Source organism: Musca autumnalis, unplaced genomic scaffold, assembly GCF_047663935.1.
Source record: "Musca autumnalis isolate F117 unplaced genomic scaffold, ASM4766393v1 scaffold_5, whole genome shotgun sequence".
NCBI lineage: Eukaryota > Metazoa > Arthropoda > Insecta > Diptera > Muscidae > Musca > Musca autumnalis.
In genome coordinates this window covers 49,460,686-49,485,007 of record NW_027412088.1, presented here as the reverse complement: position 1 = coordinate 49,485,007, position 24,322 = coordinate 49,460,686, and the positions used below count along the sequence as shown (strand labels likewise).

At 39.8% G+C, this 24,322-nt stretch overlaps 1 protein-coding gene across 18 annotated transcripts in view; it reads left to right on the top strand.

Annotated features, from left to right (window-relative positions):
• Mef2 (myocyte enhancer factor 2) overlaps positions 1–24,322 on the top strand; it is a 337,726-nt gene that overhangs the window by 94,126 nt on the left and 219,278 nt on the right. The window contains exons 1-2 of one of the 18 annotated variants that reach the window (XM_073988122.1): positions 8,529–8,791; positions 9,385–9,554. The exons of 16 other annotated variants lie outside the window; for them this stretch is intronic. The gene's annotated coding sequence lies outside the window, so the exon portion shown is untranslated. Of the gene's footprint in view, positions 1–8,291; positions 9,555–24,322 lie in introns of those variants that run through there. One more of the 18 variants, XM_073988121.1, reaches the window with a different exon arrangement.

Below are 24,322 nucleotides of genomic sequence, written 5' to 3'. Positions count from 1 at the left end.
GTATGAATTTCTAAAAGCTACCCCCATATCTCAATCGTACACTTCAACGGTAATCTAAATTCCAAATTTCAGGTTTTCAGCTCTATCCGTTCACCCAAATCCAAATTGTACCGAATTTAGTACCATTTAGTACTACTCGTACACATAAGTACGAACTTCCAAAATCATTTCCTTATATCAACACCACTTCCCAACCTTGATTTCCATACCAAATATGAACATTTTAGCTATATCCGCTCAAAATATACAATTGGTACCAAATTTAGTAACTTTTCGTACACCTATAGGTCGAATTTCCAAAAACCCTTTGGTACATCTTAATAACTCTCAATAAGTTACCCTCATTCCAAATTTCAGAATTCTAGCTCTTCCCGTTTGCCTAATACAAAGGGTACCATATTTAGTACCTTTTAGTACTTTTCGTACCCTTCTAGGTCGAATTTCCAAAAACCCAGCCTTATCTCACGCCTACACACCAACCCCAACCCACACCCAAAATTTCAAGATTCTAGCTTCAGCGGTTTCGTCTGGGCGATGATATGTCAGTCACTCAGTCACTCACTCACTCACTCACTCACTCACTGAGCTCTTTTATATATATAGATAAAATATAAAATATTGACATTTCTCTTCAGTGTATCTCCTTTTAAAAATGCCTCAAGGAAAAACAATCTCTTCATTTTCTTACATGAAATGCAAAAGAATAAAAATTGAAACAAATTTAATTCTATAGAAAAATCCACCAATGAATTCCATATTGTTCCAAAAATAAATCCTTTTTTCTGGCAGTCAATGATTTGTGCTGGTGTACTGCGCTTCCGCGCCCTTCCCGCCACTCTAACACCTTTGTTCTGAGAAAAAAAAACACAAACGCAAAAAATTCTTTATATTGCTGCACTTTTGTTTCCTTCATAGTCTGTTGCAGCCGCAAATTTTGCTAATTTGTTCAACATTTTGTATCGCATCGCATCGTATCATCGTTATTTGTATTCCTGAGATATTCAAGTATGTATATGTACCCATGGATCTGTTGCAATCACAACAATAACAAATAACAATTTCCATGGCAATTGATGTTCGAGTGCTCACTCATGGCTTGTACTTGTCTACAAAAATAAAATTTTCTCCATTATGAGGGTGGAGATAAAAATAAATAAAGGCAGCAGCAGAAGCATCTTTTCCATTACTGGGGTTCCTCAAAACATTAATAGCGCAAATTTAGAACAACAACAATATATTAAATGCGGAAAATATTTGTTGTTAATTGGAAAAAGTATCTCATATGAAAGCCATATGAATTGCCTGAATAATTCCTAAATATCCATGTTTAACGTAATCAGAACTAATGTCATTGAGGTGGAATCCGACATAATATTATATTTAGAGGAGAGGATAAAAATGGGAAAACGACTTTCTTTTAACACGGAACCATTTTTATTTGGGCAAATGTCGCTTTGAAATGGTGCAGGTTTATCTGCACTTTGCAGAAACTTTGCTGCCTACATTCTATGCTGGATGCGGAGCCGAAGGCAACCCAACTGAGGTACAGCTCTCCCTTACAATCCCTTTGTAATTCACGCTCTCGATATCCATCGTGAACTCCATCACATTTCCTTCACCACCCTGAAAGATGGGTCTATTGAAGCAGCCTTTCTTTTCGAAACGGTCTATAGAAGCACCTTTTCTTTTCGAAACGGTCTATAGAAGCACCTTTTCTTTTCGAAACGGTCTATAGAAGCACCTTTTCTTTTCGAAACGGTCTATAGAAGCACCTTTTCTTTCAGAAAGGCTCTACAGAAGCACCCTTTCTTTAAGAAAGGGTCTATAGAAGCACCCTTTCTTTAAGAAAGGGTCTATAGAAGCACCCTTTCTTTAAGAAAGGGTCTATAGAAGCACCCTTTCTTTGAGAAAGGGTCTATAGAAGCATCCTTTCTTTAAGAAAGGGTCTGTGGAAGCACCCTTTCTTTGAGAATGGGTCTATAGAAGCACCCTTTCTTTGAGAAAGGGTCTATAGAAGCACCCTTTCTTTGAGAATGGGTCTATAGAAGCACCCTTTCTTTGAGAAAGGGTCTATAGAAGCACCCTTTCTTTGAGAAAGGGTCTATAGAAGCACCCTTTCTTTGAGAAAGGGTCTATAGAAAGAAGCACCCTTTCTTTGAGAAAGGGTCTATAGAAGCACCCTTTCTTTGAGAAAGGGTCTATAGAAGCACCCTTTCTTTGAGAAAGGGTCTATAGAAGCACCCTTTCTTTGAGAAAGGGTCTATAGAAGCACCCTTTCTTTGAGAAAGGGTCTAGAGAAGCACCCTTTCTTTGAGAAAGGGTCTATAGAAGCACCCTTTCTTTGAGAAAGGGTCTATAGAAGCACCCTTTCTTTGAGAAAGGGTCTATAGAAGCACCCTTTCTTTGAGAAAGGGTCTATAGAAGCACCCTTTCTTTGAGAAAGGGTCTATAGAAGCACCCTTTCTTTGAGAAAGGGTCTATAGAAGCACCCTTTCTTTGAGAAAGGGTCTATAGAAGCTCCCTTTCTTTGAGAAAGGGTCTATAGAAGCACCCTTTCTTTGAGAAAGGGTCTATAGAAGCACCCTTTCTTTGAGAAAGGGTCTATAGAAGCACCCCTTCTTTGAGAAAGGGTCTATAGAAGCACCCTTTCTTTGAGAAAGGGTCTATAGAAGCACCCTTTCTTTGAGAAAGGGTCTATAGAAGCACCCTTTCTTTCAGAAAGGGTCTATAGAAGCACCCTTTCTTTGAGAAAGGGTCTATAGAAGCACCCCTTCTTTGAGAAAGGGTCTATAGAAGCACCCTTTCTTTGAGAAAGGGTCTATAGAAGCACCCTTTCTTTGAGAAAGGGTCTATAGAAGCACCCTTTCTTTGAGAAAGGGTCTATAGAAGCCCCCTCTTTCTTTGCGAAAGGGTCTATAGAAGCACCCTTTCTTTGAGAAAGGGTCTATAGAAGCACCCTTTCTTTGAGAAGGGTCTATAGAAGCACCCATTCTTTGAGAAGGGGTTTATAGAAGCACCCATTCTTTGAGAAAGGGTCTATAGAAGCACCCTTTCTTTGAGAAAGGGTCTATAGAAGCACCCTTTCTTTGAGAAAGGGTCTATAGAAGCACCCTTTCTTTGAGAAAGGGTCTATAGAAGCACCCTTTCTTTGAGAAAGGTTCTATAGAAGCACCCTTTCTTTGAGAAAGGGTCTATAGAAGCACCCTTTCTTTGAGAAAGGGTCTATAGAAGCACCATTTCTTTGAGAAAGGGTCTATAGAAGCACCCTTTCTTTGAGAAAGGGTCTATAGAAGCACCCTTTCTTTGAGAAAGGGTCTATAGAAGCACCATTTCTTTGAGAAAGGATCTATAGAAGCACCCTTTCTCTGAGAAAGGGTCTATAGAAGCACCATTTCTTTGAGAAAGGTTCTATAGAAGCACCCTTTCTTTGAGAAAGGGTCTATAGAAGCACCCTTTCTTTGAGAAAGGGTCTATAGAAGCACCCTTTCTTTGAGAAAGGTTCTATAGAAGCACCCTTTCTTTGAGAAAGGGTCTATAGAAGCACCCTTTCTTTAAGAAAGGTTCTATAGAAGCACCCTTTCTTTTAGAAAGGGTCTATAGAAGCACCCTTTCTTTGAGAAAGGGTCTATAGAAGCACCCTTTCTTTGAGAAAGGGTCTATAGAAGCACCATTTCTTTGAGAAAGGATCTATAGAAGCACCCTTTCTCTGAGAAAGGGTCTATAGAAGCACCATTTCTTTGAGAAAGGTTCTATAGAAGCACCCTTTCTTTGAGAAAGGGTCTATAGAAGCACCCTTTCTTTGAGAAAGGGTCTATAGAAGCACCCGTTCTTTGAGAAAGGGTCTATAGAAGCACCCGTTCTTTGAGAAAGGGTCTATAGAAGCACCCTTTCTTTGAGAAAGGGTCTATAGAAGCACCCTTTCTTTGCGAAAGGGTCTATAGAAGCACCCTTTCTTTGAGAAAGGGTCTATAGAAGAACCCTTTCTTTGAGAAAGGGTCTATAGAAGCACCCTTTCTTTGAGAAAGGGTCTATTGAAGCACACTTTCTTTGAGAAAGGGTCTATTGAAGCACACTTTCTTTGAGAAAGGGTCTATTGAAGCACCCTTTCTTTGAGAAAGGGTCTATTGAAGCACCATTTCTTTGAGAAAGGGTCTATAGAAGCACCCTTTCTTTGAGAAAGGGTCTATAGAAGCACCCTTTCTTTGAGAAAGGGTCGATAGAAGCACCCTTTCTTTGAGAAAGGGTCGATAGAAGCACCCTTTCTTTGAGAAAGGGTCGATAGAAGCACCCATTCTTTGAGAAAGGGTCTATAGAAGCACCCATTCTTTGAGAAAGGGTCTATAGAAGCACCCTTTCTTTGAGAAAGGGTCTATAAAAGCACCCTTTCTTTGAGAAAGGGTCTATAGAAGCACCCTTTCTTTGAGAAAGGGTCTATAGAAGCACCCTTTCTTTGAGAAAGGGTCTATAGAAGCACCCTTTCTTTGAGAAAGGGTCTATAGAAGCACCCTTTCTTTGAGAAAGGGTCTATAGAAGCACCCTTTCTTTGAGAAAGGGTCTACAGAAGCACCCTTTCTTTGAGAAAGGGTCTATAGAAGCACCCTTTCTTTGAGAAAGGGTCTATAGAAGCACCCTTTCTTTGAGAAAGGGTCTATAGAAGCACCCTTTCTTTGAGAAAGGGTCTATAGAAGCACCCTTTCTTTGAGAAAGGGTCTATAGAAGCACCCTTTCTTTGAGAAAGGGTCTATAGAAGCACCCTTTCTTTGAGAAAGGGTCTATAGAAGCACCCTTTCTTTGAGAAAGGGTCTATTGAAGCACCCTTTCTTTGAGAAAGGGTCTATAGAAGCACCCTTTCTTTGAGAAAGGGTCTATAGAAGCACCCTTTCTTTGAGAAAGGGTCTATAGAAGCACCCTTTCTTTGAGAAAGGGTCTATAGAAGCACCCTTTCTTTGAGAAAGGGTCTATAGAAGCACCCTTTCTTTGAGAAAGGGTCTATAGAAGCACCCTTTCTTTGAGAAAGGGTCTATAGAAGCACCCTTTCTTTGAGAAAGGGTCTATAGAAGCACCCTTTCTTTGAGAAAGGGTCTATAGAAGCACCCTTTCTTTGAGAAAGGGTCTATAGAAGCACCCTTTCTTTGAGAAAGGGTCTATAGAAGCACACTTTCTTTGAGAAAGGGTCTATAGAAGCACACTTTCTTTGAGAAAGGGTCTATATAAGCACCCTTTCTTTGAGAAAGGGTCTATAGAAGCACCCTTTCTTTGAGAAAGGGTCTATAGAAGCACACTTTCTTTGAGAAAGGGTCTATAGAAGCACCCTTTCTTTGAGAAAGGGTCTATAGAAGCACCCTTTCTTTGAGAAAGGGTCTATAGAAGCACCCTTTCTTTGAGAAAGGGTCTATAGAAGCACCCTTTCTTTGAGAAAGGGTCTATAGAAGCACCCTTTCTTTGAGAAAGGGTCTATAGAAGCACCCTTTCTTTGAGAAAGGGTCTATAGAAGCACCCTTTCTTTGAGAAAGGGTCTATAGAAGCACCCTTTCTTTGAGAAAGGGTCTATAGAAGCACCCTTTCTTTGAGAAAGGGTCTATAGAAGCACCCTTTCTTTGAGAAAGGGTCTATAGAAGCACCCTTTCTTTGAGAAAGGGTCTATAGAAGCACACTTTCTTTGAGAAAGGGTCTATAGAAGCACCCTTTCTTTGAGAAAGGGTCTATAGAAGCACCCTTTCTTTGAGAAAGGGTCTATAGAAGCACCCTTTCTTTGAGAAAGGGTCTATAGAAGCACCCTTTCTTTGAGAAAGGGTCTATAGAAGCACCCTTTCTTTGAGAAAGGGTCTATAGAAGCACCCTTTCTTTGAGAAAGGGTCTATAGAAGCACCCTTTCTTTGAGAAAGGGTCTATAGAAGCACCCTTTCTTTGAGAAAGGGTCTATAGAAGCACCCTTTCTTTGAGAAAGGGTCTATAGAAGCACCCTTTCTTTGAGAAAGGGTCTACAGAAGCACCCTTTCTTTGAGAAAGGGTCTATAGAAGCACCCTTTCTTTGAGAAAGGGTCTATAGAAGCACCCTTTCTTTGAGAAAGGGTCTATAGAAGCACCCTTTCTTTGAGAAAGGGTCTATAGAAGCACCCTTTCTTTGAGAAAGGGTCTATAGAAGCACCCTTTCTTTGAGAAAGGGTCTATAGAAGCACCCTTTCTTTGAGAAAGGGTCTATAGAAGCACCCTTTCTTTGAGAAAGGGTCTATAGAAGCACCCTTTCTTTGAGAAAGGGTCTATAGAAGCACCCTTTCTTTGAGAAAGGGTCTATAGAAGCACCCTTTCTTTGAGAAAGGGTCTATAGAAGCACCCTTTCTTTGAGAAAGGGTCTATAGAAGCACCCTTTCTTTGAGAAAGGGTCTATAGAAGCACCCTTTCTTTGAGAAAGGGTCTATAGAAGCACCCTTTCTTTGAGAAAGGGTCTATAGAAGCACCCTTTCTTTGAGAAAGGGTCTATAGAAGCACCCTTTCTTTGAGAAAGGGTCTATAGAAGCACCCTTTCTTTGAGAAAGGGTCTATAGAAGCACACTTTCTTTGAGAAAGGGTCTATAGAAGCACCCTTTCTTTGAGAAAGGGTCTATAGAAGCACCCTTTCTTTGAGAAAGGGTCTATAGAAGCACCCTTTCTTTGAGAAAGGGTCTATAGAAGCACACTTTCTTTGAGAAAGGGTCTATAGAAGCACCCTTTCTTTGAGAAAGGGTCTATAGAAGCACCCTTTCTTTGAGAAAGGGTCTATAGAAGCACCCTTTCTTTGAGAAAGGGTCTATAGAAGCACCCTTTCTTTGAGAAAGGGTCTATAGAATCATCCTTTCTTTGAGAGAGGGTTTATAGAATCATCCTTTCTTTGAGAGAGGGTCTATAAAAGCACCCTTTCTTTGAGAGAGGGTCTATAGAAGCACCCTTTCTTTGAGAAAGGGTCTATAGAAGCACCCTTTCTTTCGGAAAGGGTCCATAGAAGCACCCTTTCTTTCGGAAAAGGTCCATAGAAGCACCCTTTCTTTTGGAAAGGGTCCATAGAAGCACCCTTACTTTGAGAAAAGGTCCATAGAAGCACCCTTTCTTTGAGAAAGGGTCCATAGAAGCACCCTTTCTTTGAGAAAGGGTCCATAGAAGCACCCTTTCTTTCGGGAAGGGTCCATAGAAGCACCCTTTCTTTCAGAAAGGGTCTACAGAAGCACCCTTTCTTTGAGAGAGGGTCTAAAGAAGTACCCTTTCTTTGAGAGAGGGTCTATAGAAGTACCCTTTCTTTGAGAGAGGGTCTATAGAAGCACCCTTTTTTGGGGAAAGGGTCTATAGAAGCACCCTTTTTTGGGGAAAGGGTCTATAGAAGCACCCTTTCTTTGAGAAAGGGTCCAGAGAAGCACCCTTTCTTTGAGAAAGGGTCCATAGAAGCACCCTTTCTTCGAGAAAGGGTCCATAGAAGCACCCTTGCTTTCGGGAAGGGTCCATAGAAGCACCCTTTCTTTGAGAAAGGGTCTATAGAAGCACCCTTTATTTGAGAAAGGGTCTATAGAAGCACCCTTTATTTGAGAAAGGGTCTATAGAAGCACCCTTTATTTGAGAAAGGGTCTATAGAGAAGCACCCTTTATTTGAGAAAGGGTCTATAGAAGCACCCTTTCTATAAGAAAGGGTCAATAGAAGCACCCTTTCTTTGAGAAAGGGTCTATAGAAGCACCCTTTCTTTGAGAAAGGGTCTATAGAAGCACCTTTTCCTTGAGAAAGCGTCTATAGAAGCACCCTTTCTTTGAGAAAGGGTCTATAGAAGCACCCTTTCTTTGAGAAAGGGTCTATAGAAGCACCCTTTCTTTGAGAAAGGGTCTATAGAAGCACCCTTTCTTTGAGAAACCTGAATGTTGAGTCTTTAAGTTCCATCGCCATAATTTTCTATGATCCTTTACAAGAAGAGAACCTTATTTAATTTTCTCTTAATTTGTGTACTCTATTATGAGTTGTCGCTCTTAAACAAATTACCCACAGTCTATTCATCCATCTTCGTGAACATTAATTTTTTAACAATTTTAAAAATAAATTTTTATAAAAATACTTGAATTCATATTGGTTGGCGATTTTTTCGCCGCTCTTTCACTTATTCAATGCTGTTCATTTTAATTTATAAATAATCAAACGAAAACAAATAAAAAAATAGAAACAGAAAAGAAAGCAAGCCAGCGTGCCTGCCTCTGCCTGCCACGTTCGTTCGTACAACTACTCTTCTTCTTCTTCAGAGCAGAAAATGTTGTTGAAATTTTGAAAGTGAATTATTTTTATAGAACGCGTTATGTGGTTGGTGGGTATTTTGGGGTTACCTCTAAAATTAAAAATGGCTCAAAAACAATACAGCCAGTCAGCCTGCCAGCCAGCGAGCGAGTCAGCAAACAAAATAAACAGAATTAACAGCATCCATCCATAGTCACAGCCAGCGAACAAGCAACAGTCACAGCCATGGCATCAGCAAGAAGAACATCTTCAACAGCAGCAGCATTTCGGTATCGTCGGCGGGATCATTGTTGCTGCTGCTACTCTTGTTGTTGGTGGTGTGTCAGCAACACCGAAGAAGTGATACGCCAAGATCAGTTGTTGATGTTGGCAATCGAAAAATATTGCTGCCGCTAAGAAAACTACGGTACGGGATCGGTTTATATTCGAGTGAGATTAATTAAATGTTTGTGGCCTACGGCGGGCCATTATAACAAATCACGATTTTGAAATAATCGGAAAGTGTTTTTATGTTTGAAAATCCCGCATGCCACAAAGTGCATACAAAATGTAAAAAATCAGCATATCAAAAAAGAAAATTATTTTGTTTTTAAAAATAACGTCGAAGGACGTTAGCAGGAAGAATATGATAAAGAAAACATGCCCACAAAAAAATCCATGTGTAATAAAAAATTGAGTGTTATCCCATGTGCTGCGTGTGCCTCTTCCGTGCGGGTGCGGGCGTGTTTAAGTTTATTTTTAAAGTGTTTTTTCTTCTTCTTGGCAGAAATGGTTTTTCCAAGTTTACTTCGTTAACAAAAAATAATTTATAAAATGTTTGCAAAATCTATTGCTGTTTTTTTTTTTATAAATTTAGAATTCAATCACCTCCCTCTCCCAAAGTGCTCAAATTATCTCTCTCTCTCTTTAAATATTCTCTTAAAATATCAATCAGTCGATCTCTTCGATATGTGTTTTATTCTTCCGCCATAATTTTGTGTTATTTTTATTTTGTTTCGGTTATCTCAGCTCGTGTTTTTTTTTATTTTTATTCTCGTTTCTGTGAAATGTAAACAAAAATAAAATTTCCCAAAATATTTTTAAAACATCTGTTTTGTTTAAAAAATCACACACACATGTGCAAAAACGACAACAACAAAAAGGAAAAGAAAAATCCCTCTTATGGGTTCAAGTGCTGCCATCTGTTGGAGTTTATTTTCCTTTAAAAATCACTAATGGAATATTAAGTCATGCCACAAACCATTGCAGATAATTTATTGAATGATCGTCATGTGGTTCGCTTGGCGTTTCACAGATGGCACCACCATAAAATGTAAGTAAAAATACAAAGAAAAAAATTAAAAGCAATCATTGACATATTTTTAGCTGGACTCTGACAACACAATAGGCGTGGTTTTTTTTGAAGACTTTTGGTGCACTGAAAGGCCACAATAGCCGTGGATTTTTTAAAGATTTTTAGAGACACTCTAAAAACACAATAGGCGTGGGTTTTTTAAAGACTTTTAGCTACACTCTAGACTTTTCAAAGAAACCAAAGATCTCAATAAGCGTGGATTTTTTGATGATTTTTGGGAGCGCTCTAAGACCACAATAGCCATGAATTTTTTATATATTATTAGGAGCTCTCGAAGACTACAATATCCGTTGATTTTTTAAGATTATTAGGAGCTCTTGAAGACCACAATAGCCGTGGATTTTTTAAAGATTATTAGGAGCTCTTGAAGACCACAATAGCCGCGGATTTTTTTAAAGATTATTATGAGCTTTCGAAGGCCACATACCTGTGGATTTTTTTGATATAATTAGGAGCTCTAAAAGACCATAATAGCCGAGGATTATTAGGAAGATTATTAGGAGCTCTCGAAGACCACAATAGCTGTAGATTTTTTAAAGGTTATTTGGAGCTTTCAAAGACCACAATAGCCGAGGGTTATTTAATAATTATTTTATAGATATTATATACTTTAATAATTATTAGGAATTCACGAAGACCGCAAATGCCGTGGATTTTTTAAAGATTGTTAGGAGCTCTCTAAAACCACAATAGTCGTGGATTTTTAAAGATTATTAGGAGCTCTTGAGGACCCCAACATCGGTGGATTTTTTGAAGATTATTAGGAGCTCTCGACGTCCACAAATGCAGTATGTCATCTACTCGACAGTAGACGAACCATAGGCCCATCTACTCTACAGTAGACGACCCATAGGGCCATCAACTCTACAGTAGACGACCTATAGGGCCATATACTCTACAGTAGACGACCCATATGGCCATGTACTCTATCGTACAGTAGACGACCCATAGGGCCATCTACTCTACAGTAGACGACCCATAGGGCCATCTACTCTACCGTAGACGATCCATAGGACCATTTACTCTACAGTGGACGACCCATAGGGCCATCTACTCTACAGTAGACGACCCATACGGTCATCTACTCTACAGTAGACGATCCATAGGGCCATCTACTCTACAGTAGACGACCCATAGGAGCATCTACTCTACAGTAGGTGACCCGTAGAGCCATCTACTCTACAGTAGACGACCAATGGGGCCATCTACTCTACAGCAGACGACCCATAGGGTCATCTACTCTACAGTAGACGACCCATAGGGTCATCTACTCTACAGTAGACGACTCATAGGGCCATAAACTCTACAGTAGACGACACATAGGACAATCTACTCTACAGTAGACGATCCATAGAGCCATCTACTTTGCAGCAGACGACCCATAGGGCCATCTACTCTACAGTAGACGACCCATAGGGTCATCTACTCTACAGTAGACGACCCATAGGGCCTTCTACTCTACAGTAGACGACCCTTAGGGTCATATACTCTACAGTAGAAGACCCATAGGGACATCTACTCTACAGTAGACGACCCATAGGGTCATCTACTCTACAATGGATGACCCTTAGGGCCATCTACTCTACAGTAGACGACCCATAGGGACATCTACTCTGCAGTAGACGACCCATAGGGCTATCTACTCTACAGTAGACAACCCTTAGGGCCATCTACTCTACAGTAGACAACCCTTAGGGCCATCTACTCTGCAGTAGACGACCCATAGGGCTATCTACTCTACAGTAGACGACCATAGGGCCATCTACACTACAATAGACGACCCATCTACTCTACAGTAGACGACCCATCTACTGTATGGTAAAAGACCCATTGGGGCCATCTACTCTACAGTAGACGATCCGTAGGGCCATCTACCCTACAGTAGACGATCCATAGGGACATCTACTCTACAGTAGACGACCCATAGGACCATCTACTCTACAGTAGACGATCCATAGAGCCATCTACTCTACAGTAGACGATCCATAGAGCCACATACTTTGCAGCATAGGGTCATCTACTCTACAGTAGACGACCCATAGGGTCATCTACTCTACAGTAGACGACCCATAGGGTCATCTACTCTACAGTAGACGACCCATAGGGTCATCTACTCTACAGTAGACGACCCATAGGGTCATCTACTCTACAGTAGACGACCCATAGGGTCATCTACTCTACAGTAGACGACCCATAGGGTCATCTACTCTACAGTAGACGACCCATAGGGTCATCTACTCTACAGTAGACGACCCATAGGGTCATCTACTCTACAGTAGACGACCCATAGGGTCATCTACTCTACAGTAGACGACCCATAGGGTCATCTACTCTACAGTAGACGACCCATAGGGTCATCTACTCTACAGTAGACGACCAATTGGGCTATCTACTCTACAGTAGACAACACTTAGGGCCATCTACTCTGCAGTAGACGACCCATAGGGCTATCTACTCTACAGTAGACGACCCATAGAGCCATCTGCTTTACAGTAGACGACCCATAGGACCATCTACTCTACAGTAGACGACCCATAGGGCCATCTACTCTACAGTAGACGACCCATAGGGTCATCTACTCTACAGTAGACGACCCATAGGGCAATCTACTCTACAGTAGACGACCCATAGGGCAATCTACTCTACAGTAGACGACCCATAGGGCCATCTACTCTACAGTAGACGACCATAGGGCCATCTTCTCTGCAGTAGACGACCCATAGGACCATCAACCCTACAGTAGACGACTCATTGGTCTATTCCATCTGCTTTACAGTAGACCACTCATAGGACCATCAACTCTACAGTAGACGACCCATGGGCCATCTACTCTACAGTAGACGACCTATAGGGCCATCCACTCTACCGTAGACGACCCATAGGGTCATCTACTCTACAGTAGACGACCCATGGGACCATCTACTCTACAGTAGACGACCCATGGGGCCATCTACTCTACAGTAGACGACCCATAGGGTCATCTACTCTACACTAGACGACCCATAGGACCGACCATCTACTCTACAGTAGACGACCCATAGGGCCATATACTCTACAGTACACGACCCATAGGACCATCTACTCTACAGTACACGACCCATAGGACCATCTACTCTACAGTACACGACCCATAGGACCATATACTCTACAGCAGACGACCCATAGGACCATCTACTCTACAGTAGACGACCCATAGGGCCATCTACTCTATAGTAGACGACCCATAGGGCCATCTACTCTATAGTAGACGACCCATAGGGCCATCTACTCTATAGTAGACGACCCATAGGACCATCTACTCTACAGTAGACGACCCATAGGGCCATATACTCTACAGTACACGACCCATAGGACCATCTACTCTACAGTACACGACCCATAGTACCATCTACTCTACCGTAGACGACCCATAGGGCCATCTACTCTACAGTAGACGACCCATAGCACCATCTACTCTACAGTAGACGACCCGTAGCACCATCTACTCTACCGTAGACGACCCATAGAGCCATCAACTCTACAGTTGACGACCCATAGGGCCATCTACTCTACAGTAGAAGACCCATAGGACCATCTACTCTACCGTAGACGAACCATAGGACCATCTACTCTACCGTAGACGAACCATAGGACCATCTACTCTACCGTATACGACCCATAGGACCATCTACTCTACCGTAGACGGCCCATAGGACCATATACTCTACCGTAGACGACCCATAGGGCCATCTACTCTATAGTAGACGACCCATAGGACCATCTACTCTGCCGTAGACGACCCATAGGGCCATCTACTCTACAGTAGACGACCCATAGGGCCATCTACTCTATAGTAGACAACCCATAGTTCCATCTATTCTACAGTAGACGACCCATAGGCCATGTACTCTACAGTAGACGACCCATAGGGCCATCTACTCTACAGTAGACGACCCATAGGGCCATCTACTCTACAGTAGACGACCCATATGGGCATCTACTCTACAGTAGACGACCCATGGGGCCATCGACTCTACAGTAGACTACCCATAGGGCCATCTACTCGACCCATAGAGCCATCTACTCTACAGTAGACGACCCATAGGGCCATCTATTCCACAGTAGACGACCCATAGGGCCATCTACTCTACAGTAGACGACCCGTATGGCCATATACTCTACAGTAGACGACTCATAGGGCCATCTACTCTACAGTAGATGACCCATAGGGCCATCTAGTCTAAAGTAGATGACCCATAGAGCCATCTGCTTTACAGTAGACGGCCCATAGGGCCATCTACTCAACAGTAGACGACCCATAGGGTCATCTACTCTACAGTAGACAAACCATTGGTCCATCTACTCTACTGTAGACGACCCATAAGGCCATCTACTCTACAGTAGACGACCCGTATGGCCATATACTCTACAGTAGACGACTCATAGGGCCATCTACTCTACAGTAGACGACCTATAGGGCCATCTACTCTACAGTAGACGACCCATATGGCCATCCACTCTACAGTAGACGACCCATAGGGCCATCTACTCTATAGTAGGCGTCCCATAGGGCCATCAACTCTACCGTAGACGACCCATAGGGCCATTTACTCTACCGTAGACGAACCATGGGACCATCTACTCTACAGTAGACGACCCATGGGGCCATCTAATCTACAGTAGACGACCCATGAGGCCATCGACTCTACAGTAGACGACCCAAGGGGCCATCTGATCTACAGTAGACGACCCATGGGGCCATATACTGTGTACATGGTGGCGTTTACTTTGTGGTGGACTACACATGCGAATATCTACTCTATAGTGACGACGTATGTGGTTATATATTCTGTGGTACACGACCCATTGTAGATTGTTCCCTTGTAGACGGCCCATCGGGCGCTCTACTCTATAGTAAACCGTTTGAAGGCCTCAAGATGGGCTTGTTAAGATTTCATGGGGGCCTCAAAAACTACAACAAGCGTGATTTTCAAGAGTTTTTGGGGTACTGTAGGATTCTTGTTGTGGTCCTGCATTTCTTAAGATCTGTTTAAAGGACATCTAGCCTTGACTTTGTTATATGTTGTCATATTTTGGGATTATTTGAATACCTCAAGACCTGCTAATAAAGGCTTGATATTCGTCTATGAGAACACTTGAGCTATGAGAAGACCTGATTGTCTTCTATGCAAGAACTGATGATTTTTTAGGAGAATACATGATGATCTGCTATCAGAAGGCCTGATGGTGTTCTATAAAAATACCTGATGATCTGATATGAGAATACTTGATGATCTTCAAGCCGAAGACCTGATGATCTCCTGTGAGATGATCTGAAGGTGTTCGAGAAGGAGATTTAATGATCTGATGATTTTCTACTAGAAGACCTAATGGTCTTCTATGAGAAGACTTGCCGGTTTTCTGGGGGAAAAGTTGACCTTATGCTGATGTTGGACATTTAAATTTCTTTCTGAAAGAAATTGCTTCTAAATCCAATGTTGGTCGGAATATTTTGCATTTCCTGTTGCCCACAAACGTCTCAAATGTCCTCAAATTCCTAGAAGAACTTTTGTTGCATTAATCTTTAAATCAGGCGATATCCGAATGTAATTTGTAATCCATACGCTTGATGTTGTTTAATTTTCTTTTTAATCTTTTAGTAGTTGTTGTTGTGATTGCGTTCGTTTTGGCAAGAAGCTAAAAAGCTGTTTTTTTGTGTAACATTCTCGAAATGCATCATGAATTTTTTGCCGTTCATTTCTTGTTGATGTTTCACATTTCTTTATTGGTTGTTGTTGGGATTTTCTTGTTCTTGTTCAATTCAATTCAGTTCGACGATATTCTGCTTGAAATCTGAAAAAACAAAAAGAACGAACGAAATGTTGTTGTGATGCTGCTGCTAATGGCTGTTGTTGTTGTTGTTGGGCCTCGCTTGTTGGTATTCATTTTGGCTGTAAGCCAATATCAAATAGTTTTCGAAATACGAAAGAATGAACTCCTCGCTGGCTAAGATTTGTTTGTGGAAAAGGGGTCGAGGGGGGGGGGAGAAAGAAGTACACGAAAATCCACCATATGAAACGACGCAAACGATCATAGTTAGCAACTGAAGCAACGAAGACTAGAAAACGAAATAGAAAGAAGAAACTTTTGGCCAAAAGAGAGAAAAAAATGGAAAATGCCAACGAACGGCAAGAACAGTGATGAAAAACTCTTCGCGGCGGCTACGTAATACAAAAACAGTGGTTTGAGACTAGTGGATTTTTTAAAGATTTTGAGGAGCAAGCTATGACCACAATAATGCAGGAACTTTTGGTAATATTTTAAAGATTTTTAGCAGCTACCAGCCACAAATAACGTGAAAAAAATAGGAGCAACAAAAGACCACAATAAACGTGGATTTTTTAAAGATTTTTAGGTGGCCCCAAAGAGCCAAATAAACGTGGATTTTTTAAAGATTTTTAGGTGGCCCCAAAGAGCCAAATAAACGTGGATTTTTTAAAGATTTTTAGGTGGCCCCAAAGAGCCAAATAAACGTGGATTTTTTAAAGATTTTTAGGTGGCCCCAAAGAGCCAAATAAACGTGGATTTTTTAAAGATTTTTAGGTGGCCCCAAAGAGCCAAATAAACGTGGATTTTTTAAAGATTTTTAGGTGGCCCCAAAGAGCCAAATAAACGTGGATTTTTTAAAGATTTTTAGGTGGCCCCAAAGAGCCAAATAAACGTGGATTTTTTTAAAGATTTTTAGGTGGCCCCAAAGAGCCAAATAAACGTGGATTTTTTAAAGATTTTTAGGTGGCCCCAAAGAGCCAAATAAACGTGGATTTTTTTAAAGATTTTTAGGTGGCCCCAAAGAGCCAAATAAACGTGGATTTTTTAAAGATTTTTCGGTGGCCCCAAAGAGCCAAATAAACGTGGATTTTTTAAAGATTTTTAGGTGGCCCCAAAGAGCCAAGTAAACGTGGATTTTTTAAAGATTTTTAGGTGGCCCCAAAGAGCCAAATAAACGTGGATTTTTTAAAGATTTTTAGTTGGCCCCAAAAAGCCAAATAAACGTGTATTTTTTAAAGATTTTTAGGTGGCCCCAAAGAGCCAAATAAACGTGGATTTTTTAAAGATTTTTAGGTGGCCCCAAAGAGCCAAATAAACGTGGATTTTTTAAAGATTTTTAGGTGGTCCCAAAGACCACAACATCCCACAGACCCACTGTCTTCATAGGATTTTGTTTTGTGTATGTGTCTGTCTGATTGACAAAGATCCTCAGAGACATACATACATTCGATTTCGACCAACTGCTGTAGTATTGGCAGACATTAGGCGGCAAAATGCGGCCCAAACCAAATGGAAAAGATGCCAACGGCAACAGTAGCAGTTGTCGAACCTAAAACACATCAAGACCCCCTCCCTAGTGAAATAAGAAGCAGATAAGACGAATACGAACTCACACCACTTCAAAATGGAAAATGTCATCAAAAGCCAAACGTCAGTGTTGCGACGTTGGCCACAACCCCATCCACAATAACGACAACAAAATTTGTTTCTTCTTCAGCTGTCTTTACGGTTGATTTTTACTTGACTTCTTCTCCCTGAAGAGACGTAGAAACAAATTAAGAAAAAAATAGATTTGAAACAATGTTTTGAAATTTTTTTTTTTTTAATTTTTTTTCTGTTAACGAAATGTTGACGTCTTCGGTCATCTAGTCAATCAGTTAGTGAAATAGACTGAATTTTCCAAAACAAAAGTCAAAATTAATTTATTTCTTTGGTAATTTGATTTTATTATTGATATTGGGTAACGAAAACTGGCAATTTCGAATTACGAATCTCTTCATTCGCCCGATTTGGTTCCATAATTCAGAATTCCATATTTCTGCAGGACTTCGTTTAACGATGTCTTGTAGATGTGGTCCTTCCTTTGTTGCATAGTGTAATTATTGTCGTTCCCTCTTTTATTACAAATATTTTTTTCTGTTCACTCGTTTGCCTGTTCCTCTCATTATTTGTTATTTTTCTTTAGATTTTCTTTTAAAATTTCGGTTGTTGTGAATCGTTTTTTTTTTCTTCCGTTGGCCAATTGCCAAGAAAACAAAACAAAAAGTGGCAACAAATTCAAGAATCTTAATGAACGATCACAACAAGAACGGCGGCCGGCTGCCAAACCAACAACTATGATCGATGGCAAGCGCCGGAGGGGTATTGAATGTAGTGTGGGGTAATGTGGGGGCTATGGTGGCTAGGATAGGGTCTAATACGTGTAAAAGGCGCGTGACTGATTCATTGGTGGTGCAGCAACAACACCAAAATTGATCACATACCGAAGATTTAAATGAATACATATATTAATTTGAGTAGATATATGCTAGAATACATAGTTACCTAAGTACATACATACATATAAACAAGAATGTGCGTAAACAAAATGGTCATTCGACAAACATAAAAAAATTATTTTAACACAAAAACGTGAATTTTTTAAAGATTTTGGGACCTTTCTAAGACCACAATAAGTTTGGATTTTTTAATAATTTTTGGGAGCACCCTAAGACCACAATAAGCGTGGATTTTTTAATGATTTTTGGGAGCACCCTAAGACCACAATAAGCGTGGATTTTTTAATAATTTTTGGGAGCACCATTAGACCAGAATAAGCGTGGATTTTTAATGATTTTTGGGAGCATCCTAAGACCACAATAAGCGTGGATTTTTAATGATTTTTGGGAGCACCATTAGACCAGAATAAGCGTGGATTTTTAATGATTTTTGGGAACATCCTAAGACCACAATAAGCGTGGATTTTTAATGATTTTTGGGAGCACCATTAGACCAGAATAAGCGTGGATTTTTAATGATTTTTGGGAGCATCCTAAGACCACAATAAGCGTGGATTTTTTAATAATTTTTGGGAGCACCATTAGACCAGAATAAGCGTGGATTTTTAATGATTTTTGGGAGCATCCTAAGACCACAATAAGCGTGGATTTTTAATGATTTTTGGGAGCACCATTAGACCAGAATAAGCGTGGATTTTTAATGATTTTTGGGAACATCCTAAGACCACAATAAGCGTGGATTTTTTAATAATTTTTGGGAGCACCATTAGACCAGAATAAGCGTGGATTTTTTAATAATTTTTGGGAACATCCTAAGACCACAATAAGCGTGGATTTTTTAATAATTTTTGGGAGCACCATTAGACCAGAATAAGCGTGGATTTTTAATGATTTTTGGGAGCACCATTAGACCAGAATAAGCGTGGATTTTTTAATAATTTTTGGGAACATCCTAAGACCACAATAAGCGTGGATTTTTTAATAATTTTTGGGAGCACCATTAGACCAGAATAAGCGTGGATTTTTAATGATTTTTGGGAGCACCATTAGACCAGAATAAGCGTGGATTTTTAATGATTTTTGGGAACATCCTAAGACCACAATAAGCGTGGATTTTTTAATAATTTTTGGGAGCACCATTAGACCAGAATAAGCGTGGATTTTTTAATAATTTTTGGGAACATCCTAAGACCACAATAAGCGTGGATTTTTAATGATTTTTGGGAGCACCATTAGACCAGAATAAGCGTGGATTTTTAATGATTTTGGGAGCATCCTAAGACCACAATAAGCGTGAATTTTTTAATGATTTTTGGGAGCACCCTAACCACAATAAACGTAGATTTTTTAATGATTTTTGGGAGCACCCTAAGACTACTATAAGCGTGGATTTTTTAATGATTTTTGGGTGCACCCTAAGACTACGATAAGCGTGAATTTTTTAATGATTTTTGGGAGCACCCTAAGACTACGATAAGCGTGGATTTTTTAATGATTTTTGGAAGCACCCTAAGACCACAATAAGCGTGGATTTTTTAATGATTTTTGGAAGCACCCTAAGACCACAATAAGCGTGGATTTTTTAATGATTTTTGGAAGCACCCTAAGACCACAATAAGCGTGGATTTTTTAATGATTTTTGGAAGCACCCTAAGACCACAATAAGCGTGGATTTTTTAATTATTTTTGGAAGCACCCTAAGACCACAATAAGTGTGGATTTTTTAATGATTTTTGGAAGCACCCTAAGACCACAATAAGCGTGGATTTTTTTTATGATTTTTGTGAACACCCCAAGACTACAATAAGCGTGAATTATTTAATGATTTTTGAGAGAACCCTAAGACCACAATAAGCGCGGATTTTAAAATGAGTTTTGGGAGCACCCAAAGACCACAATAAGCGTGGATTTTTTAATGATTTTTGAGAGAACCCTAAGACAACAATAAGCGCGGATTTTATAATGAGTTTTGGGAGCACCCAAAGACCACAATAAGCGTCGATTTTTTAATGATTTTTGGAAGCACCCTAAGACCACAATAAGCGTGGATTTTTTAGTGATTTTTGGAAGCAAACTAAGACCACAATAACCGTGGATTTTTTAATGATTTTTGGAAGCACCCTAAGACCACAATAAGCGTGGGTTTTTAAATGATTTTTGGAAGCAACCTATGACCACAATAACCGTGAATTTTTTAATGATTTTTGGTGAACCCTTAGACAGCAATAAACGTGGATTTTTTTAAATGATTTTTGGAAGCACCCCAAGACCACAATAAGCGTGGATTTTTTAATGATTTTTGGAAGCACCCTAAGACCACAATAAGCGTGGATTTTTTAATGATTTTTGGAAGCACCCTAAGACATGTCCATTAAGATAAATTCGTATTTAATTAGCGAAGACACAAACCTCTGTAGCGGAGACACAAACCGCTCTGTTAACGCTTTTGGCTAACAGCGCGTCAGCAGAGCACTGTTAATGTTAACAGAACTACTCAAAAAAGGGTTTCTTTTTAAAAAATATTTTTTAGGGTCTTTTAGGAAAATTCTGCCGGGACAAAATGGGTACCATTGGAAAGCTTATCGAAAGGGCTATCCTCTGCGCTACTAAAATCTTTAAAAAATATTGCCCGATATCGCGATTTTAAGTGTTTTCGGGATAAACCCTGTAACAAGGATAATTATTTTAACCGCAGATCCTTTATGGAAAATTCTGCCGGGACAAGATGGGTACCATTGGAAAGCTTAGCGAAAGGGGTATATCCTGCGCTACTAAAATCTTTAAAAAATATTGCCCGATGTCGCGATTTTAAGTGTTTTCGGGATAAACGCTGTTATAAGGATAATTATTTTGATATGAAGGATATAAGGGAAAATTCTGCCGGGACAAGATGGGTACCATTGGAAAGCTTATCGAAAGAGCTATCCCCTGCTCTACTAACATCTTTAAAAAATATTGCCCGATGTCGCGATTTTAAGTGTTTTTTGGATAAAACCTGTTATAAGGATAATTATTTTGATATAAAGGATATAAGGGAAAATTCTGCCGGGACAAGATGGGTACCATTGGATAGCTTATCGCAAGAGCTATCCCCTGCTCTACTAAAATCTTTAAAAAATATTGCCCGATGTCGCGATTTTAACTGTTTTCGTGATAAACCCTGTTATAAGGATAATTATTTTAATATAAAGGATATAAGGGAAAATTCTGCCGGGACAAGATGGGTACCATTGGAAAGCTTATCGAAAGGGCTATCCCCTGCTCTACTAAAATCTTTAAAAAATATTGCCCGATGTCGCGATTTTAAGTATTTTCGGGATAAACCCTGTTATAAGGATAATTATTTTAACCACAGATCCTTTAAGGAAAATTCTGCCGGGACAAGATGGGAACCATTGGAAAGCTTATCGAAAGGGCTATCCCCTGCGCTGGTAAAATATTTAAAAAATATTGCCCGATGTCGCGATTTTAAGTGTTTTTGGGATAAACCCTGTAACAAGGATAATTATTTTAACCACAGATCCTTTAAGGAAAATTCTGCCGGGACAAGATGGGTACCATTGGATAGCTTATCGAAAGAGCTATCCCCTGCTCTACTAAAATCTTTAAAAAATATTGCCCGATGTCGCGATTTTAACTGTTTTCGTGATAAACCCTGTTATAAGGATAATTATTTTAATATAAAGGATATAAGGGAAAATTCTGCCGGGACAAGATGGGTACCATTGGAAAGCTTATCGAAAGGGCTATCCCCTGCTCTACTAAAATCTTTAAAAAATATTGCCCGATGTCGCGATTTTAAGTGTTTTCGGGATAAACGCTGTTATAAGGATAATTATTTTGATATAAAGGATATAAGGGAAAATTCTGCCGGGACAAGATGGGTACCATTGGATAGCTTATCGAAAGAGCTATCCCCTGCTCTACTAAAATCTTTAAAAAATATTGCCCGATGTCGCGATTTTAACTGTTTTCGTGATAAACCCTGTTATAAGGATAATTATTTTAATATAAAGGATATAAGGGAAAATTCTGCCGGGAGGATAGCCCTTTCGATAAGCTTTCCAATGGTACCCATCTTGTCCCGGCAGAATTTTCCCTTATATCCTTTATATCAAAATAATTATCCTTATAACAGGTTTTATCCAAAAAACACTTAAAATCGCGACATCGGGCAATATTTTTTAAAGATGTTAGTAGAGCAGGGGATAGCTCTTTCGATAAGCTTTCCAATGGTACCCATCTTGTCCCGGCAGAATTTTCCCTTATATCCTTCATATCAAAATAATTATCCTTATAACAGCGTTTATCCCGAAAACACTTAAAATCGCGACATCGGGCAATATTTTTTAAAGATTTTAGTAGCGCAGGATATACCCCTTTCGCTAAGCTTTCCAATGGTACCCATCTTGTCCCGGCAGAATTTTCCATAAAGGATCTGCGGTTAAAATAATTATCCTTGTTACAGGGTTTATCCCGAAAACACTTAAAATCGCGATATCGGGCAATATTTTTAAAGATTTTAGTAGCGCAGAGGATAGCCCTTTCGATAAGCTTTCCAATGGTACCCATCTTGTCCCGGCAGAATTTTCCTTAAAGGATCTGTGGTTAAAATAATTATCCTTATAACAGGTTTTATCCCGAAAACACTTAAAATCGCGACATCGGGCAATATTTTTTAAATATTTTACCAGCGCAGGGGATAGATCTTTCGATAAGCTTTCCAATGGTACCCATCTTGTCCCGGCAGAATTTTCCCTTATATCCTTCATATCAAAATAATTATCCTTATAACAGCGTTTATCCCGAAAACACTTAAAATCCCGACATCGGGCAATATTTTTTAAATATTTTACCAGCGCAGGGGATAGCTCTTTCGATAAGCTTTCCAATGGTACCCATCTTGTCCCGGCAGAATTTTCCTTAAAGGATCTGTGGTTAAAATAATTATCCTTATAACAGGGTTTATCCCGAAAACACTTAAAATCGCGACATCGGGCAATATTTTTTAAAGATTTTAGTAGAGCAGGGCATAGCTCTTTCGATAATCTTTCCAATGGTACCCATCTTGTCCCGGCAGAATTTTCCTTAAAGGATCTGTGGTTAAAATAATTATCCTTATAACAGGGTTTATCCCAAAAACACTTAAAACCGCGACATCGGGCAATATTTTTTAAATATTTTACCAGCGCAGGGAACAGCTCTTTCGATAAGCTTTCCAATGGTACCCATCTTGTCCCGGCAGAATTTTCCTTAAAGGATCTGTGGTTAAAATAATTATCCTTATAACAGGGTTTATCCCGAAAACACTTAAAATCGCGACATCGGGCAATATTTTTTAAATATTTTACCAGCGCAGGGGATAGCTCTTTCGATAAGCTTTCCAATGGTACCCATCTTGTCCCGGCAGAATTTTCCCTTATATCCTTCATATCAAAATAATTATCCTTATAACAGCGTTTATCCCGAAAACACTTAAAATCGCGACATCGGGCAATATTTTTTAAAGATTTTAGTAGCGCAGGATATACCCCTTTCGCTAAGCTTTCCAATGGTACCCATCTTGTCCCGGCAGAATTTTCCCTTATATCCTTCATATCAAAATAATTATCCTTATAACAGCGTTTATCACGAAAACAGTTAAAATCGCGACATCGGGCAATATTTTTTAAAGATTTTAGTAGAGCAGGGGATAGCTCTTTCGATAAGCTATCCAATGGTACCCATCTTGTCCCGGCAGAATTTTCCCTTATATCCTTTATATCAAAATAATTATCCTTATAACAGGTTTTATCCAAAAAACACTTAAAATCGCGACATCGGGCAATATTTTTTAAAGATGTTAGTAGAGCAGGGGATAGCTCTTTCGATAAGCTTTCCAATGGTACCCATCTTGTCCCGGCAGAATTTTCCTTAAAGGATCTGTGGTTAAAATAATTATCCTTATAACAGCTTTTATCCCGAAAACACTTAAAATCGCGACATCGGGCAATATTTTTTAAATATTTTACCAGCGCAGGGGATAGCTCTTTCGATAAGCTTTCCAATGGTACCCATCTTGTCCCGGCAGAATTTTCCCTTATATCCTTCATATCAAAATAATTATCCTTATAACAGCGTTTATCCCGAAAACACTTAAAATCGCGACATCGGGCAATATTTTTTAAAGATTTTATAGAGCAGGGCATAGCTCTTTCGATAATCTTTCCAATGGTACCCATCTTGTCCCGGCAGAATTTTCCTTAAAGGATCTGTGGTTAAAATAATTATCCTTATAACAGGGTTTATCCCGAAAACACTTAAAACCGCGACATCGGGCAATATTTTTTAAATATTTTACCAGCGCAGGGGATAGCTCTTTCGATAAGCTTTCCAATGGTACCCATCTTGTCCCGGCAGAATTTTCCTTAAAGGATCTGT